Consider the following 22,294-nt stretch of genomic DNA (forward strand, 5'->3'; position numbering starts at 1 on the left):
TAGGAATTTCAGGCAGTAGCATTTAAGGATTAGGCCCACAGGATGTAAAGGAACCACAGTCTCATTTGTTATTTGTAAATCTTGAACTAGTCTCTGTTTATCATTTGACTTTTTTACACGCAAAATAGGAGTGTTGCATGGACTGTTACAGGGAATTAATAGCCCCTGCTCCTTTAAGTTCTCAGTGATAGCTGTTAACCTTTTCTTAACCTCAGGTTTTAGAGGATACTGCTTTTGATGTGGAAATAGGTGAGGGTCTTTGAGCTTGATAATGACAGGGATAGCATTTTGTGCTTGATCCACAGTTTTTCCATCAGCCTACACTCCAGGATTTATATTTTGTTCAATTAACAGGAGAGAAAGTGTAGGCTCCATTTTCATGAGAACAGAGGCCTGAACCTCAGTATACCCCTCCTGAGAAGGGTGAAGGAGACTCCAGTTCATTTCAGTTCAGTCGCTCAGTCATGTCCGACTCTTTGTGACCCCTGAATCGCAGCACGCCAGGCCTCCCTGTCCATCACCAACTCCTGGAGTTCACCCAGACTCACGTCTATCGAGTCAGTGATGCCATCCAGCCATCTCATCCTCTGTTGTCCCCTTCTCCTCCTGCCCCCAATCCCTCCCAGCATCAGAGTCTTTTCCAGTGAGTCAACTCTTCGCATGAGGTGGCCAAAGTACTGGAGTTTCAGCTTTAGCATCATTCCTTCCAAATAAATCCCAGGGCTGATCCCCTTTAGAATGGACTGGTTGGATCTCCTTGCAGTCCAAAAGACTCTCAAGAGTCTTCTCCAACACCACAGTTCAAAAGCATCAATTCTTTGGTGCTCAGCCTTCTTCACAGTCCAACTCTCACATCCATACATGACCACAGGAAAAACCATAGCCTTGACTAGACAGACCTTTGTTGACAAAGTAATGTCTCTGCTTTTGAATATGCTATCTAGGTTGGTCATAACTTTCCTTCCAAGGAGTAAGCGTCTTTTAATTTCATGGCTGCAGATGGTGACTGCAGCTGTGAGGGAGACTCCAGCATGATCAAAAACTTGTGAGAAAACAGCACAGAGTCCCAGTTGCAGCTTAAAGGATGACTGAAATTATAGTGTTTGGCTTGCCCAGAGAGTCCCAGCGTGGAAGCTGATCTGGGAGACAGTGGACCAGGGGCTTCAGTAGGCAGAGTAAGTTGACCCAGTGTCCAAAAGGTAACTTACTGATTGGCCCCCCAATTATTAAAACCCGGAGCTCCTCAGGTGTAATTAGGATGGGAGCTTGTGTGGGATTCCCTGAGCACCTTCAATCCTGATTGTCTGGTGAGTCTGGGCCCTGGGGGCCTAGGACTCTGAGGGCAGTCTCTCCTCCATTGTGGTCCTTTGCAGACTGCACATGGAGCTGGGGGTGGATTAGAGGCCTGAGAGTAATCCTGCTTGAGGTGTCCCCCCTTTCCACACTGATAGCAAGTCTGTCCCTTCTCACCTGGGTCCCTCTGGGCATTTATTTTAGGCTGTTTCAGAGTGGACCTGAGAGCTATCGTAGGGGCTTCGGGTCTCTTGGACAGAGGAGCTGGGCAGGCTACAGTCCATAGGATCGCAAAGAGTCAGACATGACTGTGTGACTAACTTTCACTTTTCCCATATTCATAGACTGGAATATTTAGTGTTGTTGACCTTCCTATACTACTAAAAGTGATGTGTGTGTATGTATGTGTGTGTGTGTGTGTGTGTGTATATATAGTAACCACTCACAAAGTCCCATGTCATTTTTATAGAAATGGAAAAAAAAATTAGAAAATATAATACTTCTGGAACTCAAAAGAAATCCAAAGATAAAAATCAATCTTGAGAGTAAAGAACAACAATGGTGACTTCAGGTTTCCTGGATTCAAAGCACATAATAATGCCATAGCAGTCGAAACAGTGTTCTACTGGCAACAAAATAGGCAGAGAGACCAGGGAACCATAAGAAGGGAATCTCAAATAAATTCACACATGTGTGGCCAAATAATTTTTGCCAGGGCTCTAAAATTACCAAGTGAAAAAAGGATAGTCTCCTTAACAACTAGTAAAATAAAAAGACAACCTATAGAATGAGAGGACTTATTTACAAATTTTGTGTCTGAATAAGAGGCCAATATCCAGAATATAGAAGAAACTACTATAAGTCAACTTCAAAACAACAGCAGGGAAATAACTGAGTTTAAAAAATGTGTAAGAAGCTCAACAGACATTTCATTACAGAAGACATAGAAGTGATCGATATATAGGAAAAGTGCTCAACATCACTATCGGTGAAATGGAAACCAAGTTAAAAGGAGATATCACCTTTCTGGATGTGTATTATGAAAAAAAAGAATAACAGTTGTTGGCAAGAATGAGAAGTGGAACTTTTGCACTCTGTTGATAGGAATGTAAAATGGCATAGCCATTAAGTTAAACAATTTGAGAGTCCCTGAAAAAGTTATTGGGAAAACTATCATAAGATCCAGGAATGACTCATTAGAGTTTATGTCCAAAGGGAGTAAAACTATAATGTCCAGGAGGTATCTACAACCTCATGTCCATGGCCACATTGTACCCAACAACCAAGACAGAGAAACTGCTCAGTGTTCAGAAGCAGATGAATCAATAAAGAAAATGTGGTGTATACGTAGAGTGGAGTGTGATACAATCTTTAAAAAAGAATGAAATCCTGTCATTGGCAGCAATATGAATGAAGCTGGATGACATTAGTTAGAGTGAAATAAGCCAGTTACAGAAGGACAAATACTGCATGATTTCATTTAACTGAGGTATCTAAAGGAAAACTCAGAGAAGCAGAGAGTAGAAGGCTGGTTCTAAGAGCTGGGAGGAGGTTGACACAGGGAGTGTCTGTTCAGTGGTTATAAAGTTTTAGTTGCCAAAAGAAAAAGTTCTAGAGACGTGCTGTACAACACGGTGCATGGAGTTAACAGGACTGAATGGGCACATCAAAGCCTAAGAGGCAAAGCTGGAGGCAAAGATGGTGAACTTCCTCCATCTACACCTGGAAGCTCCTCCTTTCTCAGAACTGGGCATTACGTATAGGAACTACCAGGGGCTCCCAGCAGAAGGAAGGAGGCCCCCGGTACCACGTGTCTCAGTTGAGGGGGAAGGATTCATTCTGAGGCTCTAATAGGAAAGACTTTGAATGAGGTAAGTGGCAGAGTGATGAATCATGACCAATCAAAATGCCATAAGGACTACTAAGAGGTGGGATTTACTATCAAATGAAGGGAGTTTTATTCGTTAAGAATCCTGTAGGACTTCCTGGTGGCTCCGTCATTAAGAATCCACCTGCCAAAGCAGGAGATTTAGTCTTGATCCCTAATCCAGGAAGATTTCACACGCTGCAGGGCAACAAAGCCCATGTGCCATAAGTACTGAGCCAGTGCTCTAGAACCCAGGAGCAGCATCTCCTGAGTCCACGTGCCAAAAACTACAGAAGCCCAGGAACCATAGAATCCATGCTCTGCAACAAAGAGGCCGCCACAGTGAGAAGCCTACACACCATAACTAGAGAGTAGGCCTCACTCTCCACAAGTAGAGAAAAGCCTGTGCAGCAAAAAAGACCCAGAACAGCTAATAAAAAAATAAATAAAAATTAAAAATAATCCTGTAGACATTTTCCTGGTAGTGATGGGATTTGTCTTCCAGGTTAAAGGCTGTTCACTTGGTATAAAATCAATGCATACAGAGAATGTGTATACTTTGTTTAATTTTTATATACATACTCATTCATGGTGCAAAGGTGATGGGCATTTTTCTGGGGAAGTTGACAACAGTAAGAGTGATGTTTAGGTTGATATAATCAAGGAAATCACAGCACAAAAAATTCACACACACACACAGAATCATACTATTCATTGCACATAGAGACACACCCAATCCCCTGGACACAAACCTACACTATTAACCATATACAGCTTCTTCCTGGGACTACAGTAATTGGTCATATTACTTTACTTGTAATTTCTATCACTGAGGCTGCTATACTCATTCCCAGGAGGAATTTGGAATCATTTTGGCCTCTACACTAAAACCAGCAAGAAAGCCCCAACTTTCTCATCTTCAGAGCATTTCCTCCCCAAGCGAACGATTCTAGAATGCATACCACTTTCACATGCTGAAAGGGCCACCTGCAAGAACAGAAGAGAAGACATTATGAGGACAAGATCATGGTGATGCACAGTCTTTGGTTCATTTGGTGATCATAGAAAACCTGATGAGCAGTGGTGGAATCCAGGGAACCCAGAAAGATCGGAGCACACATACTCAGGATGAAAGGCAAGACCTGTGCCTAGAGGATGGAACATCCAAGTCCATTTGGTTGGATATTACAGAATTCTTTTCCTAGAGGAAAAGTTGCTGCAGGAAAGAGAATTCTGTACTCTACAGGGTGTAATGGATGCTAACAATTTTAATGTCTTACGGACTGAGGCATCATGAGTTGGTAATAAGACTCTCATTCTATACTCTCCCAATCAAGGGAATTGTCTATATTTGGAATGAACACCCTCAAATACTCATAACTTAATTTTACTGAAAGAGAAATGAACCAATATTTCTATTTCAAACCAGAAAGAAAAGAAACACCAAATAGCTTCCCAGCAGCTTGCCTTGGAGACACATGGAGTCTCTTCCATCCTGTCATAAGGCAGATGACTGGCAGGTCCTTAGTGAAAGCTAGAGGGACACAGAGTAGCTGTTGGAACACTGGTGAGGTTGCTCAGGAGCCATGCAGGGGGTTTTCTCTTTGTGTGGACATGAGGTGGTGTGTATGGATGTGGGAGGTTAATAAGCATGGGCTGAACTTGTGTTCATCCATCCTCTTCAGAGGAGGAAGGAAAGCGAAGGAGAGGAAGAAGGAAATGAAAACAGAGCTTTGATTTTCTAGCTAAGAGGAACCTAATCAAAAGGAAATATTCAAAAAAAAAAAAAAAAAAAGGAAATATTCAATCTAAAAACAAAGGAAAGCTCTAAAAGGCTTTTAGAGGTCCTTTTCAATGACAGAGACCAAAAACTCCTCCTGCCTGTTTTGAGCTCCTACTAAATTGTCACTGTCTCTTGATTTTCCCCAGATCACTCTTCCTCCAGAATCCACAGTTGCTGCTACTCTACTCATCTTGTTTTCCGTGAGACATTGAACTTGATTAAAAGCAAACTCTGTTAGAGGAGTGAATTCAATCCTGGGCAAATTTGCTATCATATTTATTCACTAATCACTTGTCTTAAAGAAAATCACATATATGATGTTTGATAATACTGAATTCCTACTCTTTATATATAGCCGGTATCAATAATATCATATTTTTCTATCAACATGCATTTTCTATATAGTGTGTGCAGGTCCACCGAGTCAGTGTCTGTCCATACTCACAGGGGCCATACATTTAGTGGGACAGTTGATTATAGAAAGCACACAGTAGGCACTGTCCATCCCTAACCCAGCCAGGGAGGAGATTATCAGCAAGAGTCATGGTCGCCAGGCTGACAATCAAGTTTTACTTTGAGTTCTTAGTTGCCACTATCACTTGGGTGTGTGCTGCAGGAAATGATCACTTGAAAGGCTTATGGGAATCTTACCCAACCCAATAAAACATCTTCTTGATTCTTATCTGTTTGTGCCCTTGTTTAAGCAATGACACCTGCACTGAGAGATGTGACCTGTATTGTCTACAGGAAGCTACACAACTTTCTGGGAGCTGACAGAGGATAAGGATCCTGAGGTGACTTTCACACTAATGACTGTGCCAAAGTTGGCTGTTAATCCCCCTGCAGCAGCCCTGCATTCTGTGACCACAGGGGCCACCTTATAATTATGGGTGAGGTCTGGAACTCTGGAGCTGCTAGTACTTCAGGGCATGGATACAGATCAGGGACTCCTTGTTCCATGACTGAGGATCCCTTGACCGAGTAATACAGGCAGCTCAGGGGTGCAGAGCATTCACACTTGAATCCAGAACTGGGTTGTCAGTCTGGCATTTCCTCTTAGGAGATCAAGAGCTGATAACTTAGATCTCTTCACCATCTCCGGCTGATGAAAGGGAACATAAACCGCACCTGGGGAAGAGCTATACTGAAGGCCTAAGAGGGAATGTGCACACAGTGTACAGTGGTGGTAAGAAATTTTGCAAAGATAACTGACGGTTTTATTGTCTAGGAGGAAACACCTCCTGAAGAAATACACACATGGGAAGGTTCACAATCACACTCTGTGGATTCAACATGCGACCACCTCCAAACACCCTCATTCACACAATCCCAACCGTCTAAATGATGCAGTTGCTTCTGGAGACACTAGAACATGGCCAGTGCTTTTTCCTGGAAAATCAGTCTCTTGCTCTGTACTCCAGTCATCACCCCTTGTAGGGATCCAGGATCAGGACACCTCTCCAACCAGAGCTGGCAAAAGAGCCCCACCTTCATTAGCTAGATTGTTCCTCAGCAGAGGGATGAGCTCTGAATATTTATAGTTTTCAATGACTGTGCCATATATACTTTTCAACTAACAAGTTCCACTGTGAGATCTATTTGACACCTTTCCTTGAGAGTGTGCTACAGAGTTTAATCAATGTAAAGCTTATGGTCATGCCACCCAATACAATGAAATATCTCCCTAGTCACAGATATGACCTATATTATCTACATGAGGCCACATAACTCTCAGAATGTGTAAGCAGACCAGGAGGATGCGAGTCCCAATGTCCCTTTCACACGAATAACTGTGCCAAAGTTGACTGTTAATCCACCCAGAGGTGCCCTGGGTTCTGTGACCACTGAGGCTACCTTATAATGATGGGAAGGATCTGGACCTCTGGAGCTGCTAATAACTCCAGGCATGGATGTAGATGCAGGCACCTCTTTTCTCCATGAGGAACTAACCATTCTTTGGTTACAGACCAAGTAAATGGTAAAGTAAAGATTTGTACTCAAGCGGCCTAATTTCAGAGTTCATGTTTTTACATTTATTTTATATCTCACAGAGCATTTTTGCTTTCTTCATTAAAATTGTATATAATATAAATAAAACAAAGTAAATTTTTTTCTGTCAATTGATGGACTTACTTTTTATTAAAAGTAAAAATTAATTGATTTTAACAATATAAATCAAGTTCAGAAAGGACATTAAATATGGAACACTTCATAGGATTCATTTTGCTTTGCATTTTATTAGCTCTCTTTTATGTGTACATAATAACTACTTTCAAGCAATATATAAAACAAATAAAACACATGGATCCAAAACTTATCATCAAAACACATGATTATCAATAAAATGTAAAGTTCAAGGAACTATTTATTAATTATAACTGCAAGAGAGAAAGAATGAGGGAGCTGATTTTTGTATTAATACACTAATCAAAATTTATGAACTAGACTTGTGCTTCTGCAATAATCAAGTGAAATGTCCAGATGTAACCTCAACCATGAACAATTAGAGAACAGGAGAAAAAACACAAACAAAAATAGACATACAATAATTGACAGCATAGGACTGTGGTCCCCCAAAGTGGGAAAATGTAATGTGAGAAATAAAATTGCCTAGAGACATATTACGGATCACAGTGCAGAGACAGAAATCCCAGGTAGAGCACAGTAATATCACTGAGTTAAGCATGTAGGTAAAGAATCCGCCTACACTGCAGGAGATGCAGGAGATGTGGACTCGATCCCTGGGTTGGGAAGATTCCCTGGAGGAGGGCATGACAACCCACACCTGTATTCTTGCCTGGAGAATCCCACGGATTCTGGAGTCTGGCAGGCTCCGGTCCATAGGGTCACAAAGAGTTAGACATGGCTGAAGTGACTGAGCATGGGCACAAAGCATACAGAGATTAAAGTTTAGGTGTGTGGAGATAGCTATAAGTTGCAAGGCATAATTCAACATAAGAGGAACCTATATAGAAAAAGAGCACCAAAACTCAGCATAGCAATTGCACTGAGTCTTTGCAGAATACTAAATTGCATATGTGTACAATGAAAGTTTATGAGACAAGGAAAAAATGATAGCATGATGGTATAAGCAGGATAATTCTCAGAGATTACATAAGGTGCAGAGATATTCAAGATCCAAACAACCACTAGAGGGTCAGCTCTCAATAACCTTGGACATTGAGTAAGGTTCCCAGGAGATTAATATTTTAGTAGTAAATCAAAGACAGTAGTAAGCCTAATTTGTCTAGCCTAGAAGTAAGATTACTGGTCATAATAAGCCTAAATTTTCTCCATAGAAAAATAGAAAAATCTATTTTACACTCAAAATAGCAAAGCTTAAAAATAAGCCTAAATGGAACAAGATAGAAAGCCTAGAAATAAACCCATGCAGCCTATAGGTACTTTATTTTTGACAAAGGAAGCAAGAATATACAATGGGGCAAAGACAGTCTCTTCAATAAATGGTGCTGGGAAAACTGGACCACTACATGTAAAAAGAATGAAATTAGAACACTTCCTAACACCATACACAAAGATAAACTCAAAATGGATTAAAGGCCTAAATATAAGACCAGAAACTATAAAACTCTTAGAGGAAAACAGGCAGAACACTCAATGACATAAATCAAAGCAGGATCCTCTATGATCCACCTCCTAGAGTAATGGAAATAAAAACAAATGTAAGTGGGACCTGATTAAACTTAAAAGCGTTTGCACAGCAAAGGAAACTAAAAGCAAGGTGAAAAGACAACTCTCAGAATGGGAGAAAACAATAGCAAATGAAACAACGGACAAAGGATTAGTTTCCAAAATATATAAGCAGCTCATATAAATCAATAACATAAAAGCAAAAACCCAATGAAAAAAGGCAAAAGACCCAAACAGACATTTTCTCCAAAGAAGACATCAGATCAGATCAGTTGCTCAGTCGTGTCCAACTCTTTGCGACCCCATGAATCGCAGCACACCAGGCCTCCCTGTCCATCACCAACTTCCGGAGTTCACTGAGACTTACGTCCATTGAGTCAGTGATGCCATCCAGCCATCTCATCTTCTGTCGTCCCCTTCTCCTCTTGCCCCCAATCCCTCCCAGCATCAGACATACAGATGGCTAACAAACACATGAAAAAATGGTCTACATCACTCATTATTAGAGAAATGCAAATCAAAACTACAATGAGATATCACCTCACACTGGTCAGAATGGCCCTCATCAAAAAGTCTACAAATAATAAATGCTGGAAAGGGTGTGGAGAAAAGGGAACACGCTTGCACTGTTGGTGGGAATGTAAATTGATACAGCCAGTATGGAATATGGTATGGAGATTCCTTAAAAAACTAGGAATAAAACCACCATATGACCCAGCAATCCCACTCCTAGGCATATACCGAGGAAACCAAAATTGAAGGAGACACATGTATCCCATTGTTCATTGCAGCACTATTTACAATAGCTAGAACATGGAAGCAACCTAAATGTCCTTCGACAGATGAATGGATAAAGAAGTTGTGGTATATATACACAATGGAATATTACTTAGCCACAAAAAAGAATGCACTTGAGTCAGTTCTAATGAGGTGGATGAACCTAGAACCTGTTATACAGAGTGAAGTGAGTCAGAAAGAGAAAGATAAATACTGTATTCTAACACATGTATATGGAATCTAGAAAAATGGTACTGAAGAATTTACTTACAGGGCAACGATGGAGAAACAGACATAGAGAATAGACTTATGGACATGGGGAGAGGGGAGGAGAGGGGAGGAGAGATGTATGGAAAGAGTAACATGGAAACTTACATTACCATATGTAAAATAGATAGTCAACAGGAATTAGCTGTATGGCACAGGAAAGTAAAACAGGGAGGATATATATCAAAATGGAGGGGATATATGTATACCTATGGCTGATTAATGTTGAGGTTTGACAGAAAACAGCAAAATTCTGCAAAGTGATTATCCTTTAATAAAAAAATTACTTAATTAAATTAATTGAGCTTCCCTGGAGGCTCAGACGGTAAAGCGTCTGCCTGCAATGCAGGAGACCCGGGTTCGATTCCTGGGTCTGGAAGATTCCCTGGAGAAGGAAATGGCAATCCACTCCAGCACTCTTGCCTGGAAAATCCTGTGGACGGAGGAGCCTGATAAGCTACAGTCCATGGGGTCACAAAGAGTCGGACAAGACTGAGCGACTTCACTTTCATTTTCTTTCAAGCCTAGAGAAAAATCAACCTGATGTGAGAATAATTTAATTGCCTTCTAAAACCCATCAGCAGAAAATTGGATTAAAGATCTACTGAGTATAGCCTTGCTTATCAGAGTGAAAGTGAAAGTGAAAGTGAAGTCACTTAGTCATGTCTGACTCTTTGCGACCCCATGGACTGTAGCCTACTAGGCTGCTCCATCCATGGAATTTTCCAGGCCAAGAATACTGGAGTGGGTTACCATTTCCTTCTCCATCTTCCCGACCCAGGGATCGAACCCGGGTCTCCCACATTGAAGGCAGATACTTTAACCTCTGAGCCACCAGGGAAGCTCACCAGAGTAAGACCCAGTTTTCCCCAGAGCCAGTCCCTCCCTTCAGGAAGCTTCCACAAGCCTTTTATTCTCATCTATCAGAGGCCAGACAGAATGAAAACTGCATTCACAGAAAAGTAACCAAACTGCTCACATGGATCACAGCCTTGTCTAACTCAATGAAACTATGAACAAAGCCATGTAGGGCCAGCCGAGAAGGACAGATCATGGTGGAGAGTTCTGACAAAACGTGGTCTGCTGGAGAAGGGAATGGCAAACCACTTCAGCGTTCTTGCCTTGAGAACCCCATGAACAGTATGAAAAGGAAAAAGATATAACACTGAAAGAAGAATTCCCCAGGTCAGTAGGTTCCCAATAGCTACTAGAGAAGAGCAAAGAAATAGCTCCAGAAGGAAAGAAGAGGCTGAGCCAAATCAGAAACAACACACAGTTGTGAATGTGTCTGGTGGTGGAAGTAAAATCCGATGCTGTATAGAGCAGTATTGCATGGGAACCTGGAATGTTAGGTCCATGAATCAAGGTAAATTGGAAGTGGTCAAATAAGAGATGGCAAGAGTGAACATCAACATTTTAGGAATCAGTGATTTAAATGGACCGGAATGGGTGAGTTCAATTCAGATGACACTATACCTACTACGGCGGGCAAGAATCTCTTAGAAGAAATGGGGTAGGCCTTATAGTCAACAAAAGAGTCCAAGATGCAGTACTTGGGTGAAATGTCAAAAATGACAGACTGATCTCAGTTTGTTTCCAAGGAAAAACATTCAGTATCACAGTAATACAAGTCTACGCCCCAACCACTAATGCCAAAGAAGCTGAAGTTGAACAGTTCTATAAAGACCTACAAGACCTTCTAGATCTAAAACCAAAAAAAAAAGAAAAAAAGGTGTCCGTTTTGTCTTAGGGGACTGGAATGCAAAACAGGAAGTCAAGAGATGCCTGGAGTAACAGGAAATTTTGACCTTGAAATACACAACGAAGCAGGGCAAAGGGTAACAGATTTTTGCCAAGAGAATGCCCCGGTCATACCAAACAGCCTCTTCCAACAACACAGGAGACAACTCTACACATGGACATAATCAGATGATCAATATTGAAATCAGATTGATTGTATTCTTTGCAACCAAAGATGGAGAAGCTCTATACAGTCAGCAAAAACAAGACCGGGAGCTGACTGTGGCTCAGATCATGAACTCCTTATTGCAAAATTCAGACCTAAATTACAGAAAGTAGGGAAAACCACTAGGCCATTCAGGTATGACCTAAATCAAATCCCTTATGATTATACAATGGATGTGACAAATAGATTCAAGGGACTAGATCTGATAGACAGAGTGCCTGAAGAACTATGGACAGAAGTTTACAACACTTTACAGGAGGCAGTGATCAAAACCATCCCCAAGAAAAAGAAATGCAAAAAGGCAAAATCGTTGTCTGAGGACACCTTACAACTAGCTGAGAAAGAAGAGAAACGAAAAGCAAAGGAGAAAAGAAAAGATATACCTGTCTGAATGCAGAGTTCCATAGAATCTGCCTGCAATGCAGGAGAGGCAGGTTTGATCCCTGAATCAGGAAGATCCCCTGGAGGAGAGCATAGTAACCTGCTCCGTGGGGTCGTAGGAGTCGGACATGACTTAGTGACTACACCAGCACAACATCCAATTAAGAAAATTTCTAGACATGCCAAGAATCAGGAAAATGTGACTCATTAGCTGAATAATGGTCAGTAGGAGAACTATGAACTGTACAAAAAAGATCTTCATGACCCAGATAATCATGATGGTGTGATCACTCACCTAGAGCCAGATATCCTGGAATGTGAAGTCAAGTGGGCCTTAGGAAGCATCACTATGAACAAAGCTAGTGGAGGTGATGGAATTCCAGTTGAGCTATTTCAAATCCTGAAAGATGATGCTGTGAAAGTGCTGCATCAATATGCCAGCAAATTTGGAACACTCAACAGTGGCCACAGGACTGGAAAAGGGCAGTTTTAATTCCAATCCCAAACAAAGGCAATGCCAAAGAATGCTCAAACTACCACACAACTGCATTCATCTCACACGCTAGTAAAGTAATGCTCAAAATTCTCCAAGCCATGAACTTCCCTATGTTCAAGCTGGTTTTAGAAAAGGCAGAGGAACCAGAGATCAAATTGCCAACATCTGCTGGATCATGGAAAAAGCAAGAGAGTTCATGAAAAACATCTATTTCTGCTTTATTGACTATGCCAAAGCCTTTGACTGTGTGGATCACAATAAACTGTGGAAAATTCTGAAAGAGATGGGAATACCAGACCACTTGACCTGCCTCTTGAGAAACCTATATGCAGGTCAGGAAGCAACAGTTTGAACTGGACATGGAGCAACAGACTGGTTCCAAATGGGAAAAGGAGTATGTCAAGGCTGTACATTGTCACCCTGCTTATTTAACTTATATGCAGAGTACATCATGAGAAACGCTGGGCTGGAAGAAGTACAAGCTGGAATCAAGATTGCGGGGAGAAATATCAATAACGTCAGATATGCAGATGATACCACCTTTATGGCAGAAAGTAAAGAGGTATCCCCTTGATGAAAGTGAAAGAGGAGAGTGAAAAAGTTGGCTTAAAGCTCAACATTCAGAAAACTAAGATCATGGCACCTGGTCCCATTACTTCATGGGAAATAGATGGGGAAACAGTGGAATCAATGTCAGACTATTTTTCTGGGCTCCAAAATAACTGCAGATGTTGACTGCAGCCATGAAATTAAAAGACGCTTGCTCCTTGGAAGGAAAGTTATGACCAACCTGGACAGCATATTAAAAAGCAGAGACAATACTTTGTCAACAAAGGTCCGTCTAGTCAAGGCCATGGTTTTTCCACTGGTTATGTATGGATGTGAGAGTTGGACTATAAAGAAAGCTGAGCACTGAAGAATTGATGCTTTTGAACTGTGGTGTTGGAGAAGACTCTTGAGAGTCCCCTGGACTGCAAGGAGATCCAACCAGTCCATCCTAAAGGAGATCAGTCCTGGGTGTTCATTGGTATGACTGATGTTGAAGCTGAAACTCCAATACTTTGGCCACCTGATGCGAAGAGCTGACTTATTGGAAAAGACCCTGATGCTGGGGAAGATTGAGGGCAGGAAGAGAAGGGGACTACGGAGGATGAGATGGTTGGATGGCATCACCAACTCAACGCACATGGGTTTGGGAGGACTCTAGGAGTCTAGGAGTTGGTGGGAGAAGGCAATGGCACCCCAGTACAGTACTCTTGCCTGGAAAATCCCATGGACGGAGGAGCCTGGTAGGCTGCAGTCCATGGGGTCGATAAGAGTCGGACACGACTGAGCGACTTCACTTTCACTTTTCACTTTCATGCATTGGAGGAGGAAATGGCAACCCACTCCAGTGTTCTTGCCTGGAGAATCCCAGGGACGGGGGAGCCTGGTGGCTGCTGTCTATGGGGTCACACAGAGTCGGACACGACTGAATCGACTTAGCAGCAGCAGCAGCAGCAGCTAGGAGTTGGTGATGGACAGGGAAGCCTGGTGTGCTATGGTTCATGGGGTCACAAAGAGTCGGACACGACTGAGCAACTGAACTGAACTGAAAGGATAAAAGTACCAAAAAGTACTTTGCATATTTGTGTGTTATAGGATTCAAGTAATTAAAGGAAAAATAGAAAGATGAAAACATAGCTATAAGGAAGACACTGTGAAACACTGTTTTTAGTATTTGATGATACTAAAAACAGGTTAGATACCGCAGTAAAGATGAACACACTTGAAGAATATCAACAGGGATTATCCAAAAGCCCTGCAGAGACAGGGCTTCCCTGATGTGATAGCTCAATGGTAAAGAATCCACTTGCAATGCAGGAGACACAGGAGATGTAAGTTCGATTCCTGGGTTGAAAAGATCCCCTGGAGTAGGAAATGGCAACTCACTCCAGTGTTCTTGTCTGGAAAATCCCATGGATGGAAGAGCCTGGTGGACTACAGTTCAAAGGTTCGAAAAGAGTCAGACGTGCCTGAGCACAGCCCAGAGTGCAGAGACAAAAACAGATTAGTGGTTCCTAGTATGTAGGACAAGGGATAGTGAGAAGAGATAGTTAGTAGGTACTAAGTGTCTAAAAGTAAAATAATGTGTTATGGGCAAAATTTAATAAAGCTTGGATTGTAATGTCCAAGTTACTAATGAGATTTCTACCAAACATGCCACTGGACTACTAACAACTATTTCTATATCGAAGAGACACTATTATAGTATAAAATTACAGTATTTTCTGATAAAAAATAGTGTATGATTATGGCTGATAGATATTTTCTGCAGCTAAATGCTAATTTACACCATTTATATAGGTTGTTATGAGAATGCATTTTAGACTAGGTACAGGTTTAGTTAGGTTTTAGTTAGGGTGGGATGATTTGAGAGAATAGCACTGAAACATGTGTATTACCTTATGTAAAACAGATGACCAGGGGAAGTTTGATGGGTGAAGCAGGGGCACTGCAGGCTGGTGCTTTGGGATGACTGAGAGAGACAGGTGGCGAGGGGAGTGGGAGGGGGGTCAGGTCTGGGGGACACATGTGTACCTGTGGCTGATTCACGTCAATGTATGGCAAAACCCACCACAATATTGTTAAGTAATTATCCTCCAAATAAAATTAAATAATCAATTTTAAGAAAAGACTCCCCCTGCAAGAGACAGTAAAAAAGACAGCATCAGTTACTTTTGTGTAACAGAAGGTACTTAATCTCTGCAGAAATTTTTCCTCCTTGAAAAAGACTTTTGTAATTGTTGGTCAAATTGAAACAGTGAGATCTTACATGAAATAGTCCCGTCTTTTCAACAGGGGTAGGAAAGTTTTCTGTTTTCTTTTGAGGCCATTGACATATAGAGTTTTCAGAGGGCAAAAGTAGGATAAGAGAAGACTTAGTGCAGAGAACACAAGAGGTTGACGCCCTCACACTCTTTTCTTCTTTCTATTCACAGGTGCACAGAACAGCCTATGAATATCATCAGTACTAAAGGGTCATCCCTCTGCTGAGGAAAAATCCAGTTGATGAAGGTGAGGCTCTCTTGCCAGCTCTGGTTGGACAGGCACCCTGACCCTGGGTCCCTACAGGCAGTGAGGGCTGGGGATACAGAGCAGGAGATTGATCTCCCAGGAAAATGCGCTGGCCATGTTCTAGTGTCTCCAGATGCAACTGCATCAGTTAGAAGGTTGGGATTGTGTGAATGAGGGTGTTTGGAGGTGGACATGTGTTGAATTCACATAGTGTGATTGTGAATCTTCCTGCCTGCATATTTCCTCAGGAAATATTTCTTGCAGCACACACACAAGGGATAGTGGCAACTAAGAACTCAAAGTAAACTTGATTGTTAGCCTGGTGACCATGACTCTTGCTGATCATCTCCTACCTAGATGATTTAGAGACCATCAGTGCTTACTCTGTGCTTTGTATAATCAACTGTCCCACTAAACTCATGACCCCTATGATTATGGGCAGACACTGACCCAGTGGACATGCATACACTGTATAGAAAATACATATTGATAGAGAAATATGGTTTTATTGATAGTGGCTATATTTAAATGGTAAGAATTCAGTATTATCAACCTTGTATATTTGATTTTCTTGAAGACAAGCATACTTTGCCCAGGACTGAATTCACTCCTCTAATAGAGTTTGCTTTTAATCAAGTACAAAGTCTCATAGAAAACATGATGAGTAGAGTAGCAGCAACTGTGGATCCTGGAGGAAGAGTGATCTGGGAAAAATCAAGAGACAGTGACAATTTAGCAGGAGCTCAAAACAGGCAGGAGGAGTTTTTGGTCTCTGTCATGGAAAAGGAGAATGCCTTTTAGAGTTTTCCTTTTTTAGATTGAATAATTCCTTTTGATTAGGTTCCTCTTAGCTAGAAAATCAAAGCTCTGTTTTCATTTCTTTCCTCCTCTCCTTCATGTTCCTTCCTCCTCTGAAGAGGATGGATGAAGACAAGTTCAGCCCATGCTTATTAACCTCCCACATCCATGCACACCAGGCCATGCCCACACACAGAGAAAGCCCCCTGCATGGCTCCTGAGCAGCCTCACTGGTGTTCTAACAGCTTCTCTGTGTCCCTCTAGCTTCCACTGAGGACCTGCCAGTCACCCGCCTTGTGACAGGACAGAGAAGATTCCACGCGTCTCCAAGGCAAGCTGCTGGGAAGCTGTTTGTTTGTTTTTTCCTGGTCTGAGATAGAAATATTGGTTCATTTCTTTTTTAATAGAATTAATTATGTGTATTCGTGGGTGTTCGTTCCAGATATAGATGATTCCCTTGATTGGAAATGTGTGGAGTAAGAGACTTACTACCAACTCATGATGCCTGTCCTTAAGGATTAAAACTGTTAGCATTCCTCATACTCTGGAGAGTACAGAGTTTTGTCTCCTGGAGCAACTTTTCCTCTAGGAAAAGAACTATGTAGTTTCCAACCTAAATGGACTGGGAAATCCCATCCTCCAGGACAAGGCCTTGTCTTTCATCCTGAGTCTGTGTGCTCTGATCTTGCTGGGTCCCCTGGACTCCACCACTGTTCCCTCATCAGGTTTCGTACTGACACCAAATGAAGCAAAGACTGCGCATCACTGTGATTTAATCCTCATCGTTCTTGTCTTCTGTACTTGCAGGTGGCCCTTTCAGCGTATGCATTCTAGAACCATTTGCCTGGGGAGGAAATGCTTTATAGATGAGAAAGTTGGGGCTTTCAGGCGGTTTTAATGTAGAGGTAAAACTGATTCGTAATTCCTGCTGGAAATGCGTATAGGGGCCCTGTTGATAGAAAGTAATACAAGTAGTAAAGTAATACTGCCTTCTGTAGTTCCAGGAAGAAACTGTATTATGGTTAGCAGTGTAGTTTTGTGTCTATGGGACTGGGTGTGTCTCTATGTGTAATGAACAGTATGATTCTTTGTGTGTGTATGAATTTTTTGTATTGTGATTTCCTTGATTTATGTCACCCTTAAACATCACTGTTAATGGTATCAACTTCCCCCCCAAAATGCCCATCACCTTTGCACCATGAATGAGTACGTATATAAAAATTAAAGTAGATACATTCACTGTATAGATTGATTTTATACCAAGTGAACATTCTTAACCTGGAAGACAAATCCCATCACTCCCCAGGGAAATGTTTACAGGATTATTTTTAATTTTTATGTATTAGCTGGGTCTTTTTTGCTGCACAGGCTTTTCTCCGCTTGTGGAGAGCGAGGCCTCCCCTCTAGTTGTGGTGAGTAGGCTTCTCACTGTGGTGGCTTCCTCCTTGCAGAGCACGGGTTCTAGGGCTCTTGGGCTTCAGTAGTTTTGGCATGTGGACTCAGTAGGTGCTGGTCCTGGGCTCTAGAGCTCAGTAGTTGTGGGGCATAGGCTTAGTTGGTCTGTGGCATGTGAAATCTTCCCGGATCAGGGATGAAGCCCAAATCTCCTGCACTGGCAGGCAGATTCTTAATCACTGAGCCACCAGGAAGTCCTACAAAATTCTTAATGAACAAGAAACTCCATTTCAGAATGCCCCTTATTGGGTCAGTCACAGCTTCATTTGATAGTAAATCTCACCTCTTAGTAGGTCTTACGGCATTTTGATTGGTCATGATTCATCACTCTGCCACTTGCCTCATTCAAACTTTCCTATTAGAACTTCAGAATGAATCCTTCCCCCTCACCTGCGACACCTAGTTCTGGGGGCCTCCTTCCTTCTGCAGGGAGCCCCTGGTGGTGCCTACATGCCATACCCAGTTCTAGAGGAATCTGAGAAAGGAGGAGCCTCCAGGTGTAGATGGAGAAAGTTCACTCCAGCTTTGCCTCTTAAGCTTTGATGTGTCCATTCAGTCCTGCTAACTCCACGCACTGTGTTGTAGAGCACGTCTCTAGAACTTTTCCATGTTGCAACTAAAATTTTATAACCATTGAACATGCACTCTCCACGTCAACCTCCTCCCAGCTGTTGGAACCACCCTTCTACTCTCTGATCTCTGAGTTTTGCTTTAGATACCTCAGTTAAAGGAAATCATGCAGTATTTTTTTCATCCTGAGACTGGCTTATTTCACTCTTACTAATGTCATCCAGCTTCATCCATATTGTTGCCAGTGACAGGATTTCCTTCTATTTTAAAGACTGAATTACATTCCACTGTACCTGTACTCCACATTTTCTTTATTGATTCATCTGCTTCTGGACACTGGTCAGTTTTTCTATTTGTTATGTACAGTGTGGCTATAGACATGAGATTGTAGATACCTCCTGGACATTATAGTTTTATTTCCTTTGGACATAAACTCTAATGAGTCATTGCTGGATCTTATGGTCGTTCTCTTAATAATTTTTTCAGGGACCCCCAAACTGCTTTCCATAATGGCTATGCCATTTTATATTCCTACCAACATGGTACAAAAGTTCCACTTGTCTGCATCCTTGCCAACAACTGTTATTCTTTTTTTTTTTTTTAAACACATCCTGAAAGGTGATATCTCCTGTTTACTTGGTTTCCATTTCTCTGATACTTAGTGATGCTGAGCACTTTTCCTATATATATTGATCACTTCTCTGTCTTCTATGAAGAAATGTCTATTGAAACTTTCTACACATTTTATAAACTCAGTGATTTGCCTGCTGTTGTTTTGAAGTTGAGTTGTTAGCTGCTTCGGTATTCTGGGTATTGGCCCCTTATTCAGGTACAAAGTTTGCAGATACACCCTCTCATTCTACAGGTTCCCTTTTTATTATGTTGATTGTTCGGGAGATTATCCTTTTTTCACTTGGTAATTTTAGAACCTTGGCAAAGATCATTTGGCCACACACATGTGAATTTGTTTGAGTCCCTTCTTACGGTTCACTAGTCTCTGCCTATTGTGTTGCTGCTACAGCACGGTGTTGCCTGCTGTGGCTTTCTTCTGTGTTTTGAATTCACGAAGCCTGAGTCACCATTGTTGTTCTTTGCTCTCAAGATTGTTTTTTCTCTTTGGGTTTCTTTTGGGTTCCGTAAGTATTAATATTTTTGAATTTTTTTTCCATTTCTATAAGAATGGCATGGGACTTTGGGAGTGGTTACAATGTAAATGTACATCACTTTTAGCAGTAGAGGAAGGTCAACAACATGAAATATTCCAGTCTATGAATGTGGTATGCCACTCTGATTACTTATCTCTTCTTTCTTTCAACAATGTCCTGTGGTTTTCAGTGCACAAATCTTTCACTTCCTAAGGAGCCTTTTCCCCTGCCTTGCTTGGGTCCTCTAGAGTCAGGGATAAGAAGGACAGGCTCATGAAGAGACTGAAAGTCCCTCCCTCCCTGCTGTACCTACTCTCTGGTTACATGTAGTACAGGTGCCCTGGGCCATGGCCTTCACGTCTGCCTATAAGTGAGCCTCTGACTGGGAATTTTCTATTGGTCTGAGTGTCCACCTTACTACTGAATGTCCACAAGGACTCTCCCAATGCCTGGCCTGGGTCCAAGAGCCCCAGATATACCTATATATGAATGATCACATCAGACCATTAAACATTCTGCAATAAAGAACCACCAAGGGACAGGCAGTTAGTCATGTTTTCCTTATCTTTCCAGCTTATAGAGTTGAACTTTCCAGTATAGTGGCCACTAGTCAGATCTGCTTATCTGTAAATAACAGAATTCAAACAATAATAAACTTGTTATATTTTTAAAAACACACAAAACCTTGGGGCTGGCGCACTGGGATGACCCAGAGGGATGGTGTGGGGAGGGGGGGTCAGGATGGGGAACACGTGTACACCTGTGGTGGATTCATGTTGATGTATGGCAAAACCAATACCATATTGTAAAGTAATTAGCCTCCAATTAAAATAAATAAATTAAAAAAAAAAACAAAAAAACCTTTGCAATGGCCTAGTCACACTAGCCATATTTCAAGTGTGTCCATAAGTGTTGGAATTTCAGGTTGGTAAGCTTGAAGGTAGGAGCTATATTGGGCCTGTAGAAGTGTAAGATTGAAAGGTGATTCTCGCAGCATCTCTCTCTAATGAGAAATTTTACAACTGTGATCAACGTCTTGTTGAAAGTCTGTGACTCCACAAAGCACAAGGGTGGTCTGGGAACCTTTCTCCTTGAAATGAGTGGGTCAACGTGTGTAATAACTATATTGTTGCTCTTTGTTGTGTTTCTACAGAATGGGTTGTGGACAGCATTGCAGCAGTGGTGTGGAAGAGAACTCAGGTGGGATTTAGAGGACCACTCAGGTTATAGCTGCTTCTTTGGAGATGAAGGAAGGTGAATATAAATTGAGAAAGAAGAAGCAACTATGCATAGAATTTTGATTTGTTCTTTTCACGTTTTAATATAGTGGAGCTGTGTGTCCATGTGCTTTATTGTACTGTGCTTGTACTCATCTCTTCTTGCTTTGAAATTTAGAAATGTCGTTTCTCACAAGACTACTGTTTGCTTATCTTTTCATTGCCAAATACGAACACTTAACTTCTGGCTAGTACCTGCAGGGTATTATGCACAAGAGACTTTGGCTTCATCTTTAAATTATCCTCTGAGAGCCATATCCTAGTGGGCACCAAAGTCTCATAATCACTTAACACTGGAGACCAAGTTCTTGGAATGAGAGTTAGGTGACGGGTGAGATGTGAACTCTCTCTCTTTGCAGCTTCAGGACTTGTGGCTTCCTTTCATGTTTGTCGTTACAGTTTATTTGTGTAAAGGGTGCTCTCAGGGTTGGATGAGTAAAAGGCACTGCTCTGGGGTGCCTGCCTGGGCTCAGTCTCCTGGAGCTCACCTCAGCTTCCACATCTCCCCAAGGCTGATATGCTGAAGGTGCCTCCACATGAGAGTGGTCCATGTCAAGCTGCCCCTAGAGACCAGCATGGCTGCAGACTCTAGAGACTGTGAAGGGGACGCTGGCTTTCTTTACACACTTGCTCTCACAGCCTTGCTGACCTGGTCTCCTCGGACTGACCAGACCCAGGTCAGAGATTCAGAGCAGCAGGACCCAGGGTCACTGCTCCTCTTAGAACCCAGTGCTCCATCCAGACAGCCCTGCCCCTGCTCCCTACACCCCAGTTGCCCACCCTCTGACTTTTCTTCAAACATTCTCAGGTCTCATTCCTCCCAGTCCTTCCAAGGTTGAGGTAAGTGCTGTGTATATATATATGAGGTGTGTATGTATGAGGCTGTGCTGTGTATGTATGAGGTGCTGTGCTTGTATGAGGCTTCTCGATCTATAGAACATTTGTTGCACCATTTCAGACTAAGAATGTGGACATGTTACTTTAATTCTAACATTGTTTTCTTCCACTCTAACGGACTAAGACACTTATGCAGTTGTTTTGAGAATTAAGTATCTCCCAGTTAGCTACCTTTACCTCAGGCACAGGATACTTATTTGTTATGTGAAGTTGGTTATGTATCTAGGCTGTTGAGGAAAATGATGCAGTGAACTTAGGACTGCAGATATCTCTTTGTGATACTGATGTAAGGTCCTTTGTATATATATCCAGAACTTTGTTTGATGAATCATATGGTATTCTGCTTATACTTTTATAAGGCACCTTTGTACTGTTTTCTACAAAATAGCTGCAAAATTTACATTCCCACTAGTAGAGTCCCAAGGTTCCAGCTCCTCACATCATGGCCTTAACTTCTTAATTTTTTTGTCTTTATCATATACAACCTAACAGGCATGAGGTGCTGGTTTGCATTACCCTGATGATTAGTGAGGTTGAGAACCTTTTCCTGTGTCTGTTAGCCATTTGTATGTCTTGTTTCTGAAATGTCTAAGTCTTTGCACATTCCTCAACTC

The sequence above is a fragment of the Bos taurus genome, chromosome 3 (assembly GCF_002263795.3).
Source record: "Bos taurus isolate L1 Dominette 01449 registration number 42190680 breed Hereford chromosome 3, ARS-UCD2.0, whole genome shotgun sequence".
NCBI lineage: Eukaryota > Metazoa > Chordata > Mammalia > Artiodactyla > Bovidae > Bos > Bos taurus.